Raw genomic sequence first — 22,563 nt, forward strand, 5'->3', positions numbered from 1 at the left:
TCATATCCCCTCTTAGTCTCCGCTTTTCCAATGTAAACATGCCTAGTCTTTCAAGCCTTTCCTTGTATTCCATCATCTCCATGCCCTTAATTAGTTTGGTCGCCCTCCTCTGTACCTTTTCAAGCTCCAGGATATCCTTTTTGTAGTACGGTGCCCAGAACTGTACACAGTATTCAAGGTGTGGCCTCACTAGTGATTTATATAACGGGAGTATAATACTCTCGTCCCTAGCATCAATACCCCGTTTTATGCATGCTAATATCTTATTAGCCTTCTTTGCTGCAGTCCTACTTTGGGTACTACTGCTTAGCTTGCTATCTATGAGGACACCTAAGTCCTTTTCCAGTACAAAATCCCCTAATTTTACCCCATTTAGTAGGTAGGCATATGTCTTATAACTTTTTTTTTCAATATATAAACATTTTTATTATAAGATTTTCAATGACACAAGTACATCCAAGTTGCAGATTATGGATTGTGAAGGACAAATCAACCATATAAACAATTTAAGCAATTTAAATTGCATGCAGGTAGTAGAATATCAAACTCCTTGGATGAAAGTTGGTCGTAATAAACTAGGATAGAAAAGAATAAAGTAGAAAATAAGATTTTAAACCTACCGGTAAATCTTTTTCTCGTAGTCCGTAGAGGATGCTGGGGACTCCGTAAGGACCATGGGGATAGACGGGCTCCGCAGGAGACATGGGCACTTTAAGAAAGACTTTAGTTCTGGGTGTGCACTGGCTCCTCCCTCTATGCCACAGTTAGAGAAACTGTGCCCAGAGGAGACTGACAGTATGAGGAAAGGATTTTGTTAATCCAGGGCAAGATTCATACCAGCCACACCAATCACACCGTATAACTTGTGATAAACTACCCAGTTATGAGTACGAAAAAACAACATACTGTAGCATCAGTGCAGGACCGATGCAACTATAACATAACCCTTATTGAAACAATAACTATATACAAGTATTGCAGAAGTAGTCCGCACTTGGGACGGTCGCCCAGCATCCTCTACGGACTTCGAGAAAAAGATTTACCGGTAGGTTTAAAATCTTATTTTCTCTAACGTCCTAGAGGATGCTGGGGACTCCGTAAGGACCATGGGGATTATACCAAAGCTCCAAAACGGGCGGGAGAGTGCGGATGACTCTGCAGCACCGATTGAGCAAACATGAGTTCCTCCTCAGCCAGGGTATCAACTTATAGTATTTTGAAAAGGTGTTTGAACCTGACCAAGTAGCAGTTCGACACAGCTGTAGTGCCGAGACCCCTCGGGCAGCCGCCCAAGAAGAGCCCACTTTCCTCGTGGAATGGGCCTAGACCGATTTCGGTAACTGCAATCCAGCCATAGAATGCGCTTGCTGAATCGTGTTACAAATCCAGCGAGCAATAGCCTGCTTTGAAGCAGGGGCACCAATCTTGTTGGTTGCATACAGGACAAACAGCGCTTCAGTTTTCCTGACTCTAGCCGTCCTGGCCACGTAAATTTTCAAAGCCCTGACCCCATCAAGTAACTCGGAATCCTCCAAGTCACGCGTAGCCAAAGGCACCACAATAGGTTGGTTCATATGAAAAGATGAGACCACTTTTGGTAGGAATTGAGGACGGGTCCGCAATTCCGCTCTATCCACATGGTACACCAAATATGGGCTTTTATGTGACAAAGCCGCTAATTCCGACACTCGCCTAGCCGAAGCCAAGGCTAATAACATGACCACCTTCCATGTGAGATATTTTAACTCCACCGTTTTAAGTGGTTCAAACCAGTGTGATTTTAGAAAACTTAACACCACGTTAAGGTCCCAAGGTGCCACCGGAGGCACAAAAGGAGGCTGAATATGCAGCACTCCTTTTACAAAAGTCTGAACTTCTGGAAGAGAAACCAATTCTTTTTGAAAGAAAATGGATAAGGCCGAAATCTGGACCTTAATAGAGCCTAATTTTAGGCCCAAATTCACTCCAGTTTGTAGGAAGTGAAGGAAACGGCCCAGATGGAATTCTTCCGTAGGAGCATTCCTGGCCTCACACCAAGAAACATAATTTCGCCATATACGGTGTAATGTTTTGACGTTACATCCTTCCTAGCCTTTATCAGCGTAGGGATGACCTCAACCGGAATGCCTTTCACTGCTAGGATCCGGCATTCAACCGCCATGCCGTCAAACGCAGCCGCGGTAAGTCTTGGAACAGACAGGGCCCCTGATGCAACAGGTCCTGTCTTAGAGGAAGAGGCCACGGATCTTCTGTGAGCATTTCCTGCAGATCCGGATACCAGGTCCTCCGTGGCCAATCTGGAACAATGAGGATTGTTCTCACTCCTCTTTGTCTTATTATCCTTAACACCTTGGGTATGAGAGGAAGAGGAGGAAATACATAGACCGGCCGGAACACCCACGGTGTCACTAGGGTGTCTACAGCTACTAGGGTGTCTACAGCTACTGTCTGAGGGTCTTTTGACCTTGCGCAATACCTCTGTAGCTTTTTGTTGAGCCGGGACGCCATCATGTCTATCTGTGGCAGTTCCCACGACTTGTAATCTGTGCAAAGACTTCCTGATTAAGTCCCCACTCTCCCGGATGTAGGTCGTGTCTGCTGAGGAAGTCTGCTTCCCAGTTGTCCACTCAAAGAATGAACACTGCTGACAGTGCGCTTGCGTGATTCTCCACCCAGCGAAGAATTCTGGTGGCTTGTGCCATCGCCACTCTGCTCCGCCTTGGCGGTTTACATGAGCCACTGCGGTGACGTTGTCTGACTGGATCAGAACCGGTTGGTCGCAAAGTAAGGTCTCCGCTTGACGTAGGGCATTGTATATGGCCCCTAGTTTCAGGATGTTGATGTGAAGACAAGTCTCTTGACTTGACCAAAGACCTTGGATATTTCTTCCCTGTGTGACTGCTCCCCAACCTTGGAGGCTTGCCTCTGTGGTCACCAGGATCCAGTCCTGAATGCCGAATCTGCGTCACTCGAGAAGGTGAGCACTCTGCAGCCACCACAGGAGTGATACCCTGACCCTGGGGGACAGGGTGATCAACCAATGCATCTGCAAATGTGACCCAGACCACTTGTCCAGTAGGTCCCATTGGAAAGTCCTCGCATGGAACCTGCCGAATGGAATGGCTTCGTATGATGCCACCATCTTTCCCAGGACTCGAGTGCAGTGATGCACTGACACAAGTTTTGGTTTCAATAGGTTCCTGACAAGAGTCATGAGTTCCTGGGCCTTTCCTATCGGGAGATAAACTCTCTTCTGGTCTGTGTCCAGAATCATGCCCAAGAAAGACAGACGAGTCGTAGAAACCAACTGCGACTTTGGGATATTGAAAATCCAGCCGTGTTGCTGTAACACTTTCAGTGAAAGTGATACGCTGTTCAGCAACTGCTCTCTTGATCTCGCTTTTATGAGATCGCTCAAGTACGGGATAATTGTGACACCTTGCTTACGCAGGAGAACCATCATTTCCACCATTACCTTGGTGACAATTCTCTGGGCCGTGGAGAGACCAAACAGCAACGTCTGAAATTGGCAATGACAGTCCTGTACCGCAAATCTGAGGTACGCCTGATGAGATGGATAAATGGGGACATGAAGGTATTGATAAAGCTAAATATTTATCTTACTTAAAACCCTTTAAGAGGTCTAAGAACACTGTACGCTATTAACGTATGGAATACCGTAAGGGTACGCACGTTGCGTAACAATCGCTTAGCCGTAGTCGAGACGCTCAAGCGCCACGTTCGCTCACGGCCAAGTGATCACAGGCAGGCACGCTATTGGCTGCCGACTAACGTAATGATTCGCTATAGCGTAGCGGACGCTCGGGACCACGAGGAGATCACCAGCGGCGCAGACGCTCACAATGTTAAACCTTTATAACTATACCATAAAACAGTGTATTATACAGTAAACCTTGGTGTAGTGATAAGATGAGAATGCAACACTGTGTAAGCGGGTTTACACTAAAGCTGTTTGAGCGATAGAGACGCTCCTATTATCCACTGCAATATAATGAACACACAATTCCGGTCTAAGGGTCTAACGCCTTTTAAGGAAATGGATGAACGTTCACAAGAATAATACAATACAAGTCATACACTACCAATATAACATAGACTACCTAACCAGATAACTACACATGAAATACAATATCAGTACAATAACTATATAAGAGAAACAAGAGAGAAAGAGAAGAGAGAGAGAGAGAGAGAGATATGGCTCAGAATAACAAGAAAGACAATATGATTGCGGAGAAAACTTACGCACAAAGGGGAACGATCGCATGCGCCTCTGGATATCCAGCTCCCGATTATCAGCAATGAGAACCGTTGAAGAGTGAGAGCTGGATATGATCGGCTTGTCTATTTATGCCCCACACACAATACAATTCAATGGTCCCTACAATCTCATTGTTCATTGGACACAGGAATTCGTCTTCGCATTATAACAAAAGGTCATAGGTTGATTCATACAGGTGGGCTGTGACTATTTCCAACTGCTCAGGTGGGTGGGAAACTAGGTTTCCCGCCGCATGGATAAGTAAGTGCAAATAATAGTAAAAGTACATAAACTTCTTATGTCCATAACTATTCGCACGAGCGATTAATCCGCTTCAAACCAACACCGGAATATTGCTAATTAAATACTCTTCCGATGGATACTAAACACCACTGTATGACTCATGTCTGACCCTTCGTACCAAACAAAGAGGGATCTCTATGTCCATGAACATACTATATTAACTAAACTTTCAGAATCTATCAAAGGGACCATGATCTACAAAATACATTATATGGTTAAAATATATATTGATTGAGTCGCCCGCTAGACGCATACAAACTGTACCGTAAATCCGCATATCGTGCGCCTGCGGGTGCACGCGAAGGCGAGTATGCGCACGCACGGGAGAGCTCTTGCACGCGCAGCGGGAGCTCGCATGAGGTGCAAATATGGCAGTGTGCATAGTGATATTTTTCTGACTTTGACAGTCCACCCTTTGGCAGTCAACAATAACTGCCACTTCCTAAAACATTTCAAAACGAGAAAAATATATGTCAAGTGTAAATACATTTCCATGATTGGGTAAGGGAGGAGAGGAGAAGGTAGGAAAAGGGTATGACCTAGTGAGATAGCAGAAGCATGTGTGTATGAATCCATGTTTGGGGGGGTCATGTATCATCGTGCCGTACGTGTTTTAAATCAAGCTTCGAGGTATTGCGAAGTATACATTTGAATTCCTTCTTATCCCGTATTAAGGGTCTGTGGATGGGCTGCCAAACTCTACCGAGCTCTTTTCGGCTGTGGTTGTAACAAAATGGGGAAGCACATTTTAGTTGATGATACATGAATGGGGGAATATGTGATTGCTGATATCTGTGCTGGTATTCCCTATCGACTATGTGTGTCATTACCTGAAGGTTGTAGAGATGAAGATAAGACACAATTATGGTAAATGCAGTGGTATTCTATGTCAGGTTAATGAACATTTGTCGGTTGAAGTCTTGTTCGGTGTCTGTTGAATGCAGTCTTCTTTGGGCTTTTGCCATTAGGTGTGAGCAAAAGCTTTGTCAATGTCCATAGACTTACAAAAGTGTTGGGCTAGCGTAATTTTAAAATTTCTAGGGAAACTGGGGGTCTATGGCATAGTTCATCAAATATCTGTGTATAAGGTTGTCAAAACTTCTTCTTTAATCCATCAGTTGTCTGTATACAGGGTCATCAAATTCCTCGTCCAAGTGGGTCTTTTTACCTTGGAGAAAACGGAAAAACAGGTGAAAGAAACGGACCGTATAATCGCATTTTCATCACATCATTGTCTCTACCGTTGGGTCATATATCAAATCCATTGGAATTACAATTTCCTCACTCCTTAAACTCATCACCCTAGTACTTCGTTTACACTTCGTTAAAGCCTGACCGCATCTAAATATCAAGCCAATCGATATGACAACACCTAAGATACATAGGAGAAACTTCCCTACATCCATTATGACTCCTTGAGCCCATTCTCCTAAACCAGAGAACCAATTTCGCGGGTTCAACCATGACACCCAACCAGTCAGCTCATTACCCACAGCAGCAAGGGTGAGATTGTGTCTCCTGCGAAATTCCCACTTTAATTGGAGAATGTCGTCCATCTTTTGGTCTATGACCTCGACCGGATCCTCGGTACTATTCGTTATATATGTGCAGCATTTCACGCCGTACTGCGTTGCCAGTGTGACACAATATCCACCTGTCACTGCCGTGAGATAATTGAGAACCATTCTATGCTGAACCAGCTCTCTTCCAGTATACCTAAAAGTGTCATCATACATTTCTGTGATATTGTCTAACAAATTTGCGAGCGCAGATATGTATTTATAATTCAGCACGCCTCTGGCGGTGCGAGTGATGTCTAACGCGAGTAGAACCTGAATCCCGGTGGATTCATGGATCATGTCAGAGGCCGGATGCTCTGTTCTTTCTATCAGGTGCCGTTTAACTACGTGTTCGTAATGAGTGTGAGTATAAGGAGCTTGGGCAACACGGTGTATATCTTTCATTTTGGCATGTGATACAGTCATTACCTCAGGCAGTACTTTTCCAATATAACACAATCCTTCAGAGTTTGGGGCAAGCCACTTATACGCCTTCCTCCCGCATATGAAATATGCATCATCGGGGAGAACATATGGGACGGAATAGGACATAACCATATTACACATCTTCCATGTGAAATCTCCTAACCCTAATTCTCCCATCTGTCTAGTACACGTATCAGTTTGTACGATATGTGCACAGTATCCTGGTGATACCTCTCCAACTCTCATAATCCTACTTCCTAGGGTATACCTATATCGGAAAGATTTTTCTCTACTGGCTATGTGGCGTATAAGCTCTGTATCTGTCGGCATTCTATCTGCTCTATATGAAAAGGTCATGGTTTGGTTACTCCATGACACTTCCCAATTTCCCGGCTTTCGGGGATTGGAAATGTTAAAACATATTAGGGATCTATCCACATGATATTGGTGGAGCTTCAAACTAGGAGGACTGGAGATATTAAACCTCCTGTCCACCGGCCTCCCACCACTTAGCTCAAGTACCTCCCCTATCGTTAAAGGAAACGGTACTAAGCCTGATTTACTATGGCCTTGAGGTACTTGAGAGCATACCCAACAATCTGTCTGATTTAACACATTACCCACTAAGGAGTGATAGTCACTCAATGGATGCCGGTCCATGTGGATATTAAAACTGGATTGGCATTTCTTGATGCACCCATCCTCAATTATATTGTCACAATGCCTACAGATACAGTTTTCTTCAGCTAACAATCCTTCACAATGTTTACAAATAACATGGCTGCTAGATCGTTTCCGGTACTCGCCTTTGCTTGGTGGTTGTGTTGCTATTGGAAATTTACACCTCCGTCTCAGTCATCAGAACCTTTCTGGATCCTTTCTCGACCTCACTGGTACTCTCGCCGGAACAGACTGCTCTGGTCAACATCATGGTCAACAGGAAAATCCGTATCACAGTCTCTTGGGGCAAGTCCATCTTACAGGAGGAGAAAAGGAGAAATTTGTAATGGGGGTACAGAAAAACAGTTTGAGGGGGAGAGAAACTTGTTACGATAATTAGTTCTCTAGTCTTGTTGTTCTTCTTGTTCTGCTGTCATCTCAAAGGTGCTGTCTCTCAGTCTTCCAACCGAACATTCTGGTGATACAATATTCCTTCCAAATCAGCGATCTTTCTGTAAGGAGCAAAAATCTTGCATTACCATTTGTCTAACTGATGTGTGACATACCATCTTTAAAACATGAAAACATGAGTGAGAAGAGAGAAAACAAAAAAAAACAAAAAGAGAGAGAGAACAATTTATATATATATATATATATATATATATATATATAAAACATAACACATCAATAAACAACAACAGGAAAAAAAAAAATTTTCAAACATTTTAAAACATTTTCAGATCATCAGGCTGTCATATCTACATGTCCAATGGTTTCCTTGCGCAGTCCCTCCCCCCAGCACCTCCATACTCCACCCTCTGTATCTGGCCAGGATACATTGATGCGGATAGGTCATGCTGGGGTTTGGTAGACTTCTGCAAAGACCAAGCAGACATGCAATGTTTGAGTCCTACCAATAATCGTCAGAGATGGGGAGAGAAAAAGAAACATTCCACAGATACATTTACAACGTTTCACCCGGTCATTCCTGTGTCTTCAGGGAATGACCTCCCAATTTATTAACTATAACCTCAGGCTTACCATCAGTCCTAATGATCACCTTTTATAATTTGGTGTGTCATATTCATGCTCATATTCATGTCTAGGGGGTCTGACTTTATGTGGGCTGTTGCAGTTACTGGCATAATGCCCTTCTCTTTTGCAAAGATCACAAACCCTGGGCTTCCTCCAAGTGTCAGTGACCTGAGGTCTTGGTTGATTTGATGCCTCCTCAAACGCTCGGATGCTCATCACCATCAACCGTTTTCCCTGTACTTCCCTGATTCTTTGGATACCATGATTATGTCGTTGTCTAGGGGGCTGATGTGACTTTTGTCTACTTCCTGATCTACAATCTCTTGCAAAATGACCTTCCTTCTGGCAATTGTAACAGACTTCCACATTTGAATTTCTCGCAGGGGTTTGGGGCTTATGCTGGAGTGGTCTTGTGGTTAGGGCCTGTATACTTGCGGCCATTAACTTATCACTTTGTGACTCCCTGTGTCTGGTGATATTTCGATCATGATCAATAGCGGCCTCTCTTAATGCGGCCACCGAGATATTTCTCCAGTTTGGGTTGGTGGTCTGTACCCTTGTTCTCAATACCTCCTTTAAACCATTCATTAATACCTTAACCGCTATTTCTCTATGCTGTGCGCATGTTTTGATGTCTGTGATCCCAGTGTTCCTAGCCATTACTTGCAGTGCTCGATTGAAATAATTGGAAATACTTTCCCTTTCGTTTTGTCTTATGGAGAAAATTTCATTCCACTTGACAACGGCAGGGAAATATACCTCCAACTGTCGGTTAATCTGCTTAATACATTCCTGATTGTGTTCCTCCGTTTGAGGTACTTCCGTGTCTAATTTACAATCAGCAATACATTTCGCAGGGTCAACACTGGAGGGCAAACATGCCCTCAGCACTGTCCGCCAATCTTTGTTGGTGGGTTCTGTTGAGTTTCCTAGTTCTTTAATGAACCTTTGACATGCGACTAGATTTTTCCTAGGATTAGGAAATTCAGACATGATTGATCTCAATTCGGTCCGGGACCAGGGACAGCGCATTGCACTGTCCTGGACGGGAATGGTTCCCTGATCATCAGTCTTCCCATTGGGGACTGTGATCACCCTGACAGGACTAAACTCAATTACATCACCTTGTTTTGGTCTTTCAGTATGGGGTACATTTGTTTGTGCGTGATATAAAACATTGTACGTACCTGTGGACACGACCTCACCTGACCCTCCGTTAGGGGGTTTGATTATTGCCTTTACCGATTTGGTCGCGTCCACCTGGATGTCTTGTGTGATGGCTGCTGGAAGAGGTGCCGACATCGTGCTGGGCTCACTTTCTTGTTTGTATTCCTGAGGGAAGTTTGACATGGGGTGCGACTTGCACGGGTTAATAGTTGTACATTTAACAGTATTACAATTATCATTGTTATGTTTATTACACTTATTCTTATCATCTATAATACAGTTGCTAAGTGCGTTTTTATTGTTCAACATTGTGCCTTTCTCCGCAACCATAATCCTCTCCATTGCCATATCTCTCCTCCCAAGATGAGAGTCAGATATGTCAGTTAACTCTCTTTGCATTTCACTTTCCTGTTGCCATAATTTTAAACAATCATAATGTTTGATCCGTCTCTTTGCTGGTTTAATAAGACCTATTCTTCTCCTTAGATTTTGTAACACTTCTGGGCTAAAGCTGCCTACTCTTGGGAACTTCTCCCCGTCATGTACCGTCATTCTCTCCCATTCATCACATAAAACCTCTGTGTGTGAACCGTATTTTTCACACATTACATACCTTGCCGACCCGATTGGTCGGTTTTCTAAATCAACCCGAACCGAGGTTGATCGCCCCCTACCTGAACAACTGGCCCCCATAACTTGCAGGTGTTGCTTTTCTTCAGCGAACCCTTACAAAAACCAAGATGTCCGGGGCAGGCCGGCGGCGAAGTTTACCGAGTACTCCACTCACTCCTCGCCCACGTTGGCCAGTACTGCAATCACTGTATCCAGAGCTGTTGTACCCAACCTAGGGCCCCTGTGAACCTTTATTTACTGGGGCGTGTTTCCCAGCAAGTATCGGTTGTTGGATAGTTCCTGAGTGACCAGCGAACCTCCCTTTAGAAAATAAAAAATTACACAAATCACGTCAGAATGTACAAATAGTGTTTATGACCCGTTTTGTACACAAATGGTACTGGTCAGATTAACTAATGCACACAATTACGTGCGGTACAATCAGTCTGCACATAAGCAACTAATCTTATGTGCAGAGCGACCAGTGGAATCGAAAATTGCGGCTGCGAATTCCTTCAGCATGAGCCTTATGGCCTATATGGGTTCCGCCCCAACCCTTCTTGGTGTTGGGCTACTTGACTCTATTGCGGACTTCCTTGTCTGCTGTACCTGGACCTCCTGGTCTGTTATGCGACCTCCTGGTCTGACCTCCTGGTCTGCTACAGTATGACCTCCTGGTCTGCTACACTCTAATGCTCTTTATATGTTTAACAAGGGATGCCTCCCTAGCCACCATGTATGTCACTTACACGTATGTACTTCACGAGAACTCGATGATTTCTGTGGTTCAATCCCCAAAATTGTAAAAACTTATATAATTGCAAACACTCACTCACCACATGTACACTTTTGTTTCTATTTCTATTTCTGCGCAGAAATTTCTTTCCTTTAGACCAGATGTGTTGTAAATTGGAGAAGTATCTATTAGCTTAAATTTCGGACACTGAAATAGACTTGCGCTATTTATCGCGTTGCCACCTCTTCGCCTGCTAAAATAACACTTATCGTGTGATTTGAGTTACGTGGGCGTACCCGGACACTCCGTTGCGTAATATACGCTGCGTGCGTCGGCCTTTGAGTTGCGTGCGCGAGTCTCAGCCTTTTGTTAGAGACACGTGTACGCAATGCAGATATCCACCGTAACACAACTAACACGTTAAACAATGTAGATGATCCTTGATCATCTACCGAGCACCACACCAATCTCTCCTTGTATCTTTAGGCAGAGCTGCGTGCGTGCTTTGCAATTTATCCCTTAATGTATTACTTTTACACTTTAACTATGAAATAGCGACAAATCTCTCTTAGCACGTTTATCAACTATAAAATGGCAAACAGGAGAGTGATATATGAAAATACACGAATGAAAAGAAATGCAGATATGCGTGTGTGCGTACGCAAGATAGAAATAAACAGTTTTAAAAGACACTAGCGTGTTGTTCTTACCTCCGGTTCCGGATTCCCTCAGCACCCTTTACTAAGCGAAGCAGACGCCTATCCAGACAGCACTGCGAGGAATATGATCTCCCGCCCTTTGCTGATGGATAATGTCTGCTGGAATTACCTAGCAGAGATATGTGAAGGACGGACGAGCCGCCAATTGATAAAGCTAAATATTTATCTTACTTAAAACCCTTTAAGAGGTCTAAGAACACTGTATGCTATTAACGTATGGAATACCGTAAGGGTACGCACGTTGCGTAACAATCGCTTAGCCGTAGTCGAGACGCTCAAGCGCCACGTTCGCTCACTGCCAAGTGATCACAGGCAGGCACGCTATTGGCTGCCGACTAACGTAATGATTCGCTATAGCGTAGCGGACGCTCGGGACCACGAGGAGATCACCAGCGGCGCAGACGCTCACAATGTTAAACCTTTATAACTATACCATAAAACAGTGTATTATACAGTAAACCTTGGTGTAGTGATAAGATGAGAATGCAACACTGTGTAAGCGGGTTTACACTAAAGCTGTTTGAGCGATAGAGACGCTCCTATTATCCACTGCAATATAATGAACACACAATTCCGGTCTAAGGGTCTAACGCCTTTTAAGGAAATGGATGAACGTTCAAAAGAATAATACAATACAAGTCATACACTACCAATATAACATAGACTACCTAACCAGATAACTACACATGAAATACAATATCAGTACAATAACTATATAAGAGAAACGAGAGAGAGAGAAGAGAGAGAGAGAGAGAGAGAGAGAGAGAGAGAGAGAGAGATATGGCTCAGAATAACAAGAAAGACAATATGATTGCGGAGAAAACTTACGCACAAAGGGGAATGATCGCATGCGCCTCTGGATATCCAGCTCCCGATTATCAGCAATGAGAACCGTTGAAGAGTGAGAGCTGGATATGATCGGCTTGTCTATTTATGCCCACACACAATACAATTCAATGGTCCCTACAATCTCATTGTTCATTGGACACAGGAATTCGTCTTCGCATTATAACAAAAGGTCATAGGTTGATTCATACAGGTGGGCTGTGACTATTTCCAACTGCTCAGGTGGGTGGGAAACTAGGTTTCCCGCCGCATGGATAAGTAAGTGCAAATAATAGTAAAAGTACATAAACTTCTTATGTCCATAACTATTCGCACGAGCGATTAATCCGCTTCAAACCAACACCGGAATATTGCTAATTAAATACTCTTCCGATGGATACTAAACACCACTGTATGACTCATGTCTGACCCTTCGTACCAAACAAAGAGGGATCTCTATGTCCATGAACATGCTATATTAACTAAACTTTCAGAATCTATCAAAGGGACCATGATCTACAAAATACATTATATGGTTAAAATATATATTGATTGAGTCGCCCGCTAGACGCATACAAACTCTACCGTAAATCCGCATATCGTGCGCCTGCGGGTGCACGCGAAGGCGAGTATGCGCACGCACGGGAGAGCTCTTGCACGCGCAGCGGGAGCTCGCATGAGGTGCAAATATGGCAGTGTGCATAGTGATATTTTTCTGACTTTGACAGTATGCATCCTGTACACAAATGCGGACAACAGGTGTCAAGCCGTGTGTTGCCTTTGTCAAGCTGTAATAAGTAGGGGTAAGGACGTTAACCACCTCAGAACATCCTCCCTTATACGTCACCTGCAGCGCATTAATCATAAGTCAGTGACAAGTTCAAAAACTTTGGATGACAGCGCAAGCAGTCCACTGACCACTAAATCCCTTCCTCTTGTAACCAAGCTCCTGCAAACCACACCACCAACTCCCTCAGTGTCAATTTCCTCCTTAGACAGGAAAGCCAATAGTCCTGCAGGCCATGTCACTGGCAAGTCTGACGAGTCCTCTCCTGCCTGGGATTCCTCCGATGCATCCTTGAGTGTAACGCCTACTGCTGCTGGTGCTGCTGTTGTTGCTGCTGGGAGTCGATCGTCATCCCAGAGGGGAAGTCGGAAGACCACTTGTACTACTTCCAGTAGGCAATTGACTGTCCAACAGTCCTTTGCGAGGAAGATGAAATATCACAGCAGTCATCCTGCTGCAAAGCGGATAACTCAGGTCTTGTCAGCCTGGGTGGTGAGAAACGTGGTTCCGGTATCCATCGTTAATTCAGAGGCAACTAGAGACTTGATTGAGGTACTGTGTCCCCGGTACCAAATGCCATCTAGGTTCCATTTCTCTAGGCAGGCGATACCGAAAATGTACACAGACCTCAGAAAAAGAGTCACCAGTGTCCTAAAAAATGCAGTTGTACCCAAGGTCCACTAGTCGACATGTCCGTGGTTAAGTGGAGCAGGGCAGACTCAGGACTATATAACTGTGACAGCCCACTGGGTATATCTATTGCCTCCCGCAGCAAGAACAGCAGCGGCGGCACCAGTAGCAGCATCTCGCAAATGCCAACTCGTTCCTAGGCAGACTACGCTTTGTATCACCGCTTTCCATAAGAGGCACACAGCTGACAACCTCTTACGGAAACTGAGGAACATCATCGCAGAATGGCTTACCCCAATTGGACTCTCCTGGGGATTTGTGACATCGGACAATGCCACCAATATTGTGCGTGCATTACATCTGGGCAAATTCCAGCACGTTCCATGTTTTGCACATACATTGAATTTGGTGGTACAGAATTATTTAAAAAAACGACAGGGGCGTGCAAGAGATGCTGTCGGTGGCCCGAAGAATTGCGGGCCACTTTCTGCATTCAGCCACCGCGTGCCGAAGACTGGAGCACCACCAAACATTCCTGAACCTGCCCTGCCATCCTCTGAAGCAAGAGGTGGTAACGAGGTGGAATTCAACCCTCTATATGCTTCAGAGGATGGAGGAGCAGCAAAAGGCCATTCAAGCCTATACATCTACCCACGATATAGACAAAGGAGGGGGAATGCACCTGACTCAAGCGCAGTGGAGAATGATTTCAACGTTGTGTAAGGTTCTGCAACCCTTTGAACTTGCCACACGTGAAGTCAGTTCAGACACTGCCAGCCTGAGTCAGGTCATTCCCCTCATCAGGCGTTTGCAGAAGAAGCTGGAGACATTGAAGGAGGAGCTAAAACAGAGCGATTCCGCTAGGCATGTGGGACTTGTGGATGGAGCCCTTAATTCGCTTAACCAGGATTCAATCTGTTGAAATCAGAGCAATACATTTTGGCCACCGTGCTCGATCCTAGATTTAAAACCTACATTGTATCTCTCTTTCCGGCAGACACAAGTCTGCAGAGGTTCAAAGACCTGCTGGTGAGAAAATTGTCAAGTCAAGCGGAACGTGACCCGTCAACAGCTCCTCCTTCACATTCTCCCGCAACTGGGGGTGCAAGGAAAAGGCTAAGAATTCCGAGCCCACCCGCTGGCGGTGATGCAGGGCAGTTTGGAGTGAGTGCTGACATCTGGTCCGGACTGAAGGACCTGGCAACGATTACTGACATGTCGTCTACTGTCACTACATATGATTCTGTCACCTTTGAAAGAATGGTGGAGGATTATATGAGTGACCGCATCCAGGTAGGCACGTCAGACAGTCCGTATGTATACTGGCAGGAAAAAGAGGCAATTTGGAGGCCCTTGCACAAACTGGCTTTATTCTATCTAAGTTGCCCTCCCTCCAGTGTGTACTCCAAAAGAGTGTTTAGTGCAGCCGCTCACCTTGTCAGCAATCGGCGTACGAGGTTACTTCCAGAAAATGTGGAGAAGATGATGATCATCAAAATGAATTATAATCAATTCCTCCGTGGAGACATTTACCAGCAATTGCCTCCAGAAAGTACACAGGGATCTGAGATGGTGGATTCCAGTGGGGACGAATTAATAATATGTGAGGGGGGCGATGTACACAGTGAAAGGGGTGAGGAATCGGAGGAGATGATGAGGTGGACATCTTGCCTCTGTAGAGCCAGTTTGTGCAAGGAGAGATTGATTGCTTCTTTTTTGGTGGGGGCCCAAACCAACCAGTCATTTCGGTCAGCCGTGTGGCAGACCCTGTTGCTGAAATGATGGGTTCGTCAATGTTTTTCTTTTCAATCTAAGCCCCTGCAGTTTTCTGTAAGAATCTGCTTCGCTATGATGATCAACAAGTCACAAGGGCAAACACTCAGGGCTGGAGGCGTAGATCTTAGGACCAGCTGCTACAAGCATGGCAAAGGTGTCACTATCATTGGTGACACCCAGAGAGGCAGCGAGGGAGATTGTAATGCAGTGCGCGCAGATAAGCAGCGCAATGGTAAAAAGGAGGCATGGTCTCATAGGTAGGGGTGTGGCCTGTTTTCCTGAATCTCCATTTTGTTGCTCCGGGTATCCCGGGGGTTGAGTGCTGCACCCGGGGACTAGTGTGTGAGTGGTGCTGGCTCCTGCACAGTGACAGAAACTGGGTGTTGCACGTAATGTTACAGTGAAACACCCATATTCTGTCACTGAAGAGGAGCCGGCACTTTGGTGTCACCCCCCTTGGCGGGTGACACTCGGGTGTGGGCCGCAACCCCGTTGTGATGCCACTGACCCATGGGAAGCTTTACGTGGCTTACCCATGTGTTAGTAGCCCCAAGCATCTTTTGTGTTAGTCCCTGAAGAAAAACTTCAAATATTTACAAATACATTTTGTAATCAATGGGCCTAATTCAGTAAGGATTGCAAATTCTGCTAAGTAACAGAATTTGCAATCCTTTGGTTCGCATGCTGGGGCCACCCAGCATGCCGCCTCCCTTCTTGACCACGCTGAAATTGCAGTCTCAGTGCAGTTCAGCGTGATCAAAAAAAATGGGTTAGCCTCCTGTTGGTGCAGACTGTATGTGTGCGCAGGAAGCCGCCACCATTTTTGTGATCGCAGCTGCTGCATGTGATGTCATGCAGCAGCTCTGACCACGCCTCCTGTTTCTCCGTTGCCGACCCCATTTTGTAGCCCTGCCCATGCACCGCTCCATCTCCGACTTGGAAATGGATTGTTGCTGACCCCCCCCCCCCAGCACCAATTGACAGTCAGAAGCGATCGCATTATCTGCGGGGTGCCGCAGAAAATGCAGGCGCATGCGTATGCAGTTGGATTGCTTATTGCGATTGCAATCCAACCTGAATCAGGCTCTATTACCTATCACAATGCACTGCGGGTAGTACAAAATGGGGTTAATATAAGAGAAACCCCCCCCAGAGCTGTGCTCCTTAACTGTCCCTGGTGGCTAGTGGAGCGGCTGCCCAGTAATCAGTGTCCACGCCAGTGCGCACATGGCCCACTCCCTACAGCCACGCTGGATCACGGTATAGTGTGGGCACAGAAGTCCCTTACCTCCCTTTCATCAGCGACCTCGTGATCCCGGAGGGCGGTGTGTGTGTGACTGACCTTAGGAAGAAACCGGAGCCTCCGCTGCAGTGACCCAGCAACCAGGGCACGGGAGTATACTGCGCCGCTGGGAGTAATGGAGCTGCAGTAAAGATGTCTATTAGACCTAACCTGCTGCAGCCCTTGTAGATTCTTATAAAAAAAAGTTCTTCTTTTCTTGTCAAAATTAATAGCTAAGAATAGGCTGCCTGAGGCAGCCCCCTGTTAAGTGGCCTGCTACTGAAGGCACCAACTACAAACTGAGCTCCCTGTTCATGGAAGCGAGGTTATAGAGCAGGGGGCGCTGAGCATCTTGGGAACAGTCAAAAGCTTTGAGCCTGTTGGTGCCTCAGATCAAGATCCTACTCTACACCCCAATGTGAATCCTTGTGGAGTCCAGTGTACCCCACAGAAGAAATGAATGTGTCACACCCATTGGCAGCAACATTAGAATAGCTGCTGATGGGCACAATTGAGAAAGGAAGGGGGGAAAACATTTGAATCCAGCACATATATGTAATTTGAATATGTAATTTGTACCTTCCTACTTTAAAATGTAATGGATGAACCTCACCCTGTGAGAACTATCTTTATGATCAAGAGATCTCATACGCAAGAAAAGCATGTGTTGGGATAGGGCTGTGGAGGGCGGCTGCTCGAGCACACCCCCGTCAAGTTAAGGAGATTCAACTGAGGAAGCACAAGGGAACTTTTGTCTGGGGACAACAACTGCAGGGAGACCACATCTTTTCAGATGAAAATGAGAGGGCAGAAGGCTGCCTAATACTGAAGCACCCTCAAACATCAAACCATATGCAACAACTAGTACAAGCATTCCTGGGGAAAGGTCTGCAGCAGACGGATTTGCATACGGTGATGTCATCCAAGCAGTGGGCCAAAGTTGGCTGGAACCCTCATCTGCATATGAAAAGAGAAAAGGGGCGCTTGGATGACCCCTAGCTCGCATTGAACACCCCCCACCCTCCTTTGGTGTGGGGCTCATGTTGGCCATGCCCCAGCCCCTGAAGCATTCAAGCTGATTTCTTGCAGCAGCTGGGCACTGTAACAGCTCCAGAGCTGCTCTGTAAGGCAAATAAAAGGGTGTGGGCCCTGCAACACCACCTGTAGTTCGCATTGTGCGTTGGAAGGCACAAAGTAAGCAGACGGGAGAAGTCAGGATAGTGCGCAAGGGCATAGAAGGGAGGGGCTCAAGAAAAGAGAAGTGGAAACAGACAGCAAACTAGGCTGGAGAGAGACCTGAGACAATGAGATCTAAATTATACCAGAGCCAACCAGGGGAAAGCACAAATGCAGTCCCCCCCCCTACCACAAATTATGCAGTCGAGATTCCCACATTTGGGGAAATCACAGAGGTCAGCATACCCAGAATGCAATGAATGAACCTCACCCTGGGAAAACAATCTTCATGACCATGGTATCACCTAAGCAAAATAAGTATGATTTGAGATAGGGCTGGGGAGGGCCGCTGCTCAGGCACACCTCCGTCAAGTAAAGGAGATTCAACTGAGGCAGCACAAGGGAACTCTCATCTGGGGACAACAACTGCAGGGAGAACACATTTTCAGACGAATGTGTGAGTGCAGAAGGCTGCCTAATACTGAAGCACCCCCCAAACAACAAACCAAATGCAACAACTAGTGCAAGCATTCCTGGGGGAAGGCCTGCAGCAGATGGATTCGCATATGGTGATGTCATCCAAGCAATGGGTATAGTTGGCTGCAACCCTCGTCTGCATATGAAAAGAGAAAATGGTCACGCAGGGCATGGCGGCCTTTGTGGGGTTGCGCTTGGATGACCCCTAGATCGCTTTATACACCCCCATCAGTGTGGGGCTCATGTTGACCATGCCCCAGCCCCTGAAGCATTCAAGCTGATTTCTTGCAGAAGCTGGACCCAGTAACAGCTCCAGAGTTGCTCTACAAGACAAGCAAAAGGGTGTGAGCCATGCAGCACCACCTGTAGTTTGCATACACACATATATAGGACATCATCTCTTATATGCCCCAGGGGCAATAAAATAGTATCCTTATCTAGGGTATCCATCCATGCCGCTACAGCACTACACATACACACCCAGGCCGACGCAATTGCCGGTCTGAGTAAGGTACCTGAATGTGTATAAATGGACTTCAGGGTAATCTCCTGTTTGCGGTCAGCAGACTCTTTGAGGGTAGCCGTATCCTGGGACGGGAGGGCTAACTTCTTGGATAAGCGTGTTAATGCTTTGTCCACCCAAGGGGAGGATTCCCATCGTAACCTATCCGTTGATGGGAAAGGATACGCCATAAGAATCCTTTTGGAAATCTGCAGGAGATTCCCAAGCTTTTTCACATAACTCGTTCAGCTCGTGTGAGGGGAAAAGGTTACCTCAGGCTTCTTTCCCTTGTACATATGTACCCTCTTGTCAGGGATAGGGGGCTCCTCTGTGATGTGCAAAACATCTTTTATTGCCATAATCATATATCAAATGTATTTTGCCAATTTTGGCTGTAACTTTGCATCATCGTAATCGACACTGGAGTCAGAATCCGTGTCGGTATCTGTGTCAATCTGGATAGTGGGCACTTATGAGACCCTGACAGTCCCTGCGACATAGGATCAGGCATGGGTTGAGACCCTGACTGTCCCAAAGCTTCAGCCTTGTCTAATCTTTTGTGCACTGAGTTTACACTAGCATTTAAAACATTCCACATATCCATCCAATCAGGTGTCGGCGGAGACACCACATTCATTTGCTCCCGCTCCTCTCTAATATAGCCTTCTTCCTCAGACATGTCGACACACGCGTACCGACACACCACACACACAGGGAATGCTTTTACTGAAGACATTTCCCCCACAAGGCCCTTTGGCAGAGCTGGCCCTAACCAATATGATGCCCTAGGCAAGATTTTGCCTGGTGCCCCCTAGCACCACCGCTGGTTCCGCCTCTGACCTTGCACCTCTTTCCCAGCACCATCAACCCTCACCCATACCAGTACTTATTTTGGTGTTTGTACCCCCTATATTTTAAACAGGAACAGTTCGCACATATGGCGCACAGTCCAAAAAGGGGTGTGTTTTTGCTGGCAATGGGCATGTCCACACAATAGTACCCCCAATTAAAATTCCGCCACACAGTACTGCAATTTTATTCACATTTGATCACGCGATAGTGTCCATAATTCACATTACATCCCACAGTAGTATCACTTTACCTTATAAACGTTACTTCTCACAGTAGTGCTCCTTATTCACATTACATCACACTGAATTGCTCCTTATTTACATTACACCACACCACACCCTATTGCTCTTTATTCACATTAGACGACACAGTAAATGCCCTTTCTATACGCAACGCTACATATTAGAGCACCTTATACACATAATGCCACACATTAGTAATGCATTTATACACATAATTCCACACAGTAATGCCCCTTACACATATGAGACACATCATTAATGTCCTTATAAACATAATGTGTAAGACGCATTATGACAACCTTTATTAATGCCCTTTTACACATAATGGCCCTCATTCCGAGTTGTTAGCTCGCAAGCTGCTTTTAGCAGCATTGCACACGCTAAGCCGCCGCCTACTGGGAGTGAATCTTAGCTTATCAAAATTGCGAACGAAAGATTAGCAGAATTGCGAATAGACACTTCTTAGCAGTTTCTGAGTAGCTCCAGACTTACTCGACAACTGTGATCAGTTCAGTCAGTTTCGTTCCTGGTTTGACGTCACAAACACACCCAGCGTTCGCCCAGACACTCCCCCGTTTCTTCAGACACTCCCGCGTTTTACCCAGAAACGGCAGCGTTTTTTCACACACACCCATAAAACGGCCAGTTTCCGCCCAGAAACACCCACTTCCTGTCAATCACACTACGATCAGCAGAACAAAGAAAAAACCTCGTAATGCCGTGAGTAAAATACCTAACTGCATAGCAAATTTACTTTGCGCAGTCGCAGAGCGAACATTGCGCATGCGCAATTAGCGGAAAATCGCTGCGATGCGAAGAAAATTACAGAGCGAACAACTCGGAATGACCACCTTTGCGCATGCGCAATTAGCGGAAAATCGCTGCGATGCGAAGAAAATTACCGAGCGAACAACTCGGAATGACCACCAATGTCCCTTACACATATGCCGCACATTATTAATGCCCTTATACACATAATGACACACATAGTGCCCCTTACACATATGTTGCACATTATTAATGCATTTTTACATGACACACATAATGCTCCTTACTCATATTCCGAACACTACTGCACAATCAACCCACTCACATGCACACAGCACTCACACTGCCACTAACACTGTGACCTCTGCCTCTGCTTGGATACAGATGTGTCCTCATAAATCTTGCCTCAATGCTAACGTTGGGGCACCTTTTTTTTATTAAAATGCATCTTATTTGCATTGCTATGTTGTTAGGATGCACACGCAGCTTCTGCTGATTAAAATGATATGCAGCACGCCTATATACTGTGTGAGACTGTGGCTGTATCTGCATATGAAATGCTACACACAGAATATAGGCATGCCGCATATCATTTTAATCAGCAGAAGTTGCTGATGCCCCTAGGCATATCAAATGCCCTAGGCAATTGCCTAGTTTGCCTATGCCTATGGCCGGCTCTGCCCTTTGGAGAGACAGAGAGAGAGTATGCCAGCACATACCCCAGCGCTATATAACCCAGGAATAGCACAGTAACTTAATGTTTGCACAGTAGCGCTGCTGTATGTAATTTGCGCCAAATTATGTGCCCCCCCCTCTCTTTTCAACCCTCTTGTCTACCGTGGTATAAGCAGGGGAGAGTCCGGGGAGCTTCCTCTCAGCGGTGCTGTGGAGAAAAATTGGCGCTGGTGAGTGCTGAGGGAGAAGCCCCGCCCCCTCGGCGGCGGGCTTCTGTCCCGCTTAAACTGCACAATTGGCGGGGGCTCATACATATATACAGTGCCCAGCTGTATATATGTTATATTTCTGCCAAAAAGAGGTTTATGTTGCAGCCCAGGGCGCCCCCCCTGCGCCCTGCACCCTTACAGTGACCAGAGTATGTGAGGTGTATGGGAGCAATGGCGCACAGCTGCAGTGCTGTGCGTTACCTCAATGAAGATCATGAAGTCCTCTGCCGCCTCTGAAGTCTTCTTTTCTTCTCATACTCACCCGGCTTCTATCTTCCGGCTCTGCGAGGGGGACGGCGGCGCGGCTCTGGGACGGACGGCGAGGGTGAGATCCTGCGTACCAATCCCTTTGGAGCTAATCCCTTTGGAGCTAATGGTGTCCAGTAGCTTAAGAAGCAGGACCTTGCAACTCGGAGAGTAGGGCTGCTTCTCTCCCCTCAGTCCCTCGATGCAGGGAGTCTGTTGCCAGCAGTGCTCCCTGAAAATTAAAAACCTAACAAAATACTTTGTCAGAAAGCTCAGGAGAGCTCCTGAAAAGCACCCAGTCTCCACTGGGCACAGTATCAAACTGAGGTATGGAGGAGGGGCATAGAGGGAGGAGCCAGTGCACACCCAGAACTAAAGTCTTTCTTAAAGTGCCCATGTCTCCTGCGGAGCCGTCTATCCCCATGGTCCTTACGGAGTCCCCAGCATCCTCTAGGACGTTAGAGAAAATAGGATTTTAATACCTACCGGTAAATCCTTTTCTCTTAGTCCGTAGAGGATGCTGGGCACCCGTCCCAGTGCGTACTGTGTCTGCAGTTATT

General features: G+C 46.0%; 1 non-coding gene across 1 annotated transcript; it reads right to left on the reverse strand.

The window, feature by feature from the left end:
- Positions 1 to 18,128: 18,128 nt before the first annotated feature.
- Positions 18,129 to 18,294, reverse strand: LOC134950996 (U1 spliceosomal RNA). Its single transcript, XR_010183815.1, has one exon. It is a non-coding gene; the product is annotated as a U1 spliceosomal RNA (small nuclear RNA).
- Between the last annotated feature and the right edge of the window lie 4,269 nt (positions 18,295 to 22,563).

The sequence above is a fragment of the Pseudophryne corroboree genome, chromosome 8 (genome assembly GCF_028390025.1).
Source record: "Pseudophryne corroboree isolate aPseCor3 chromosome 8, aPseCor3.hap2, whole genome shotgun sequence".
NCBI lineage: Eukaryota > Metazoa > Chordata > Amphibia > Anura > Myobatrachidae > Pseudophryne > Pseudophryne corroboree.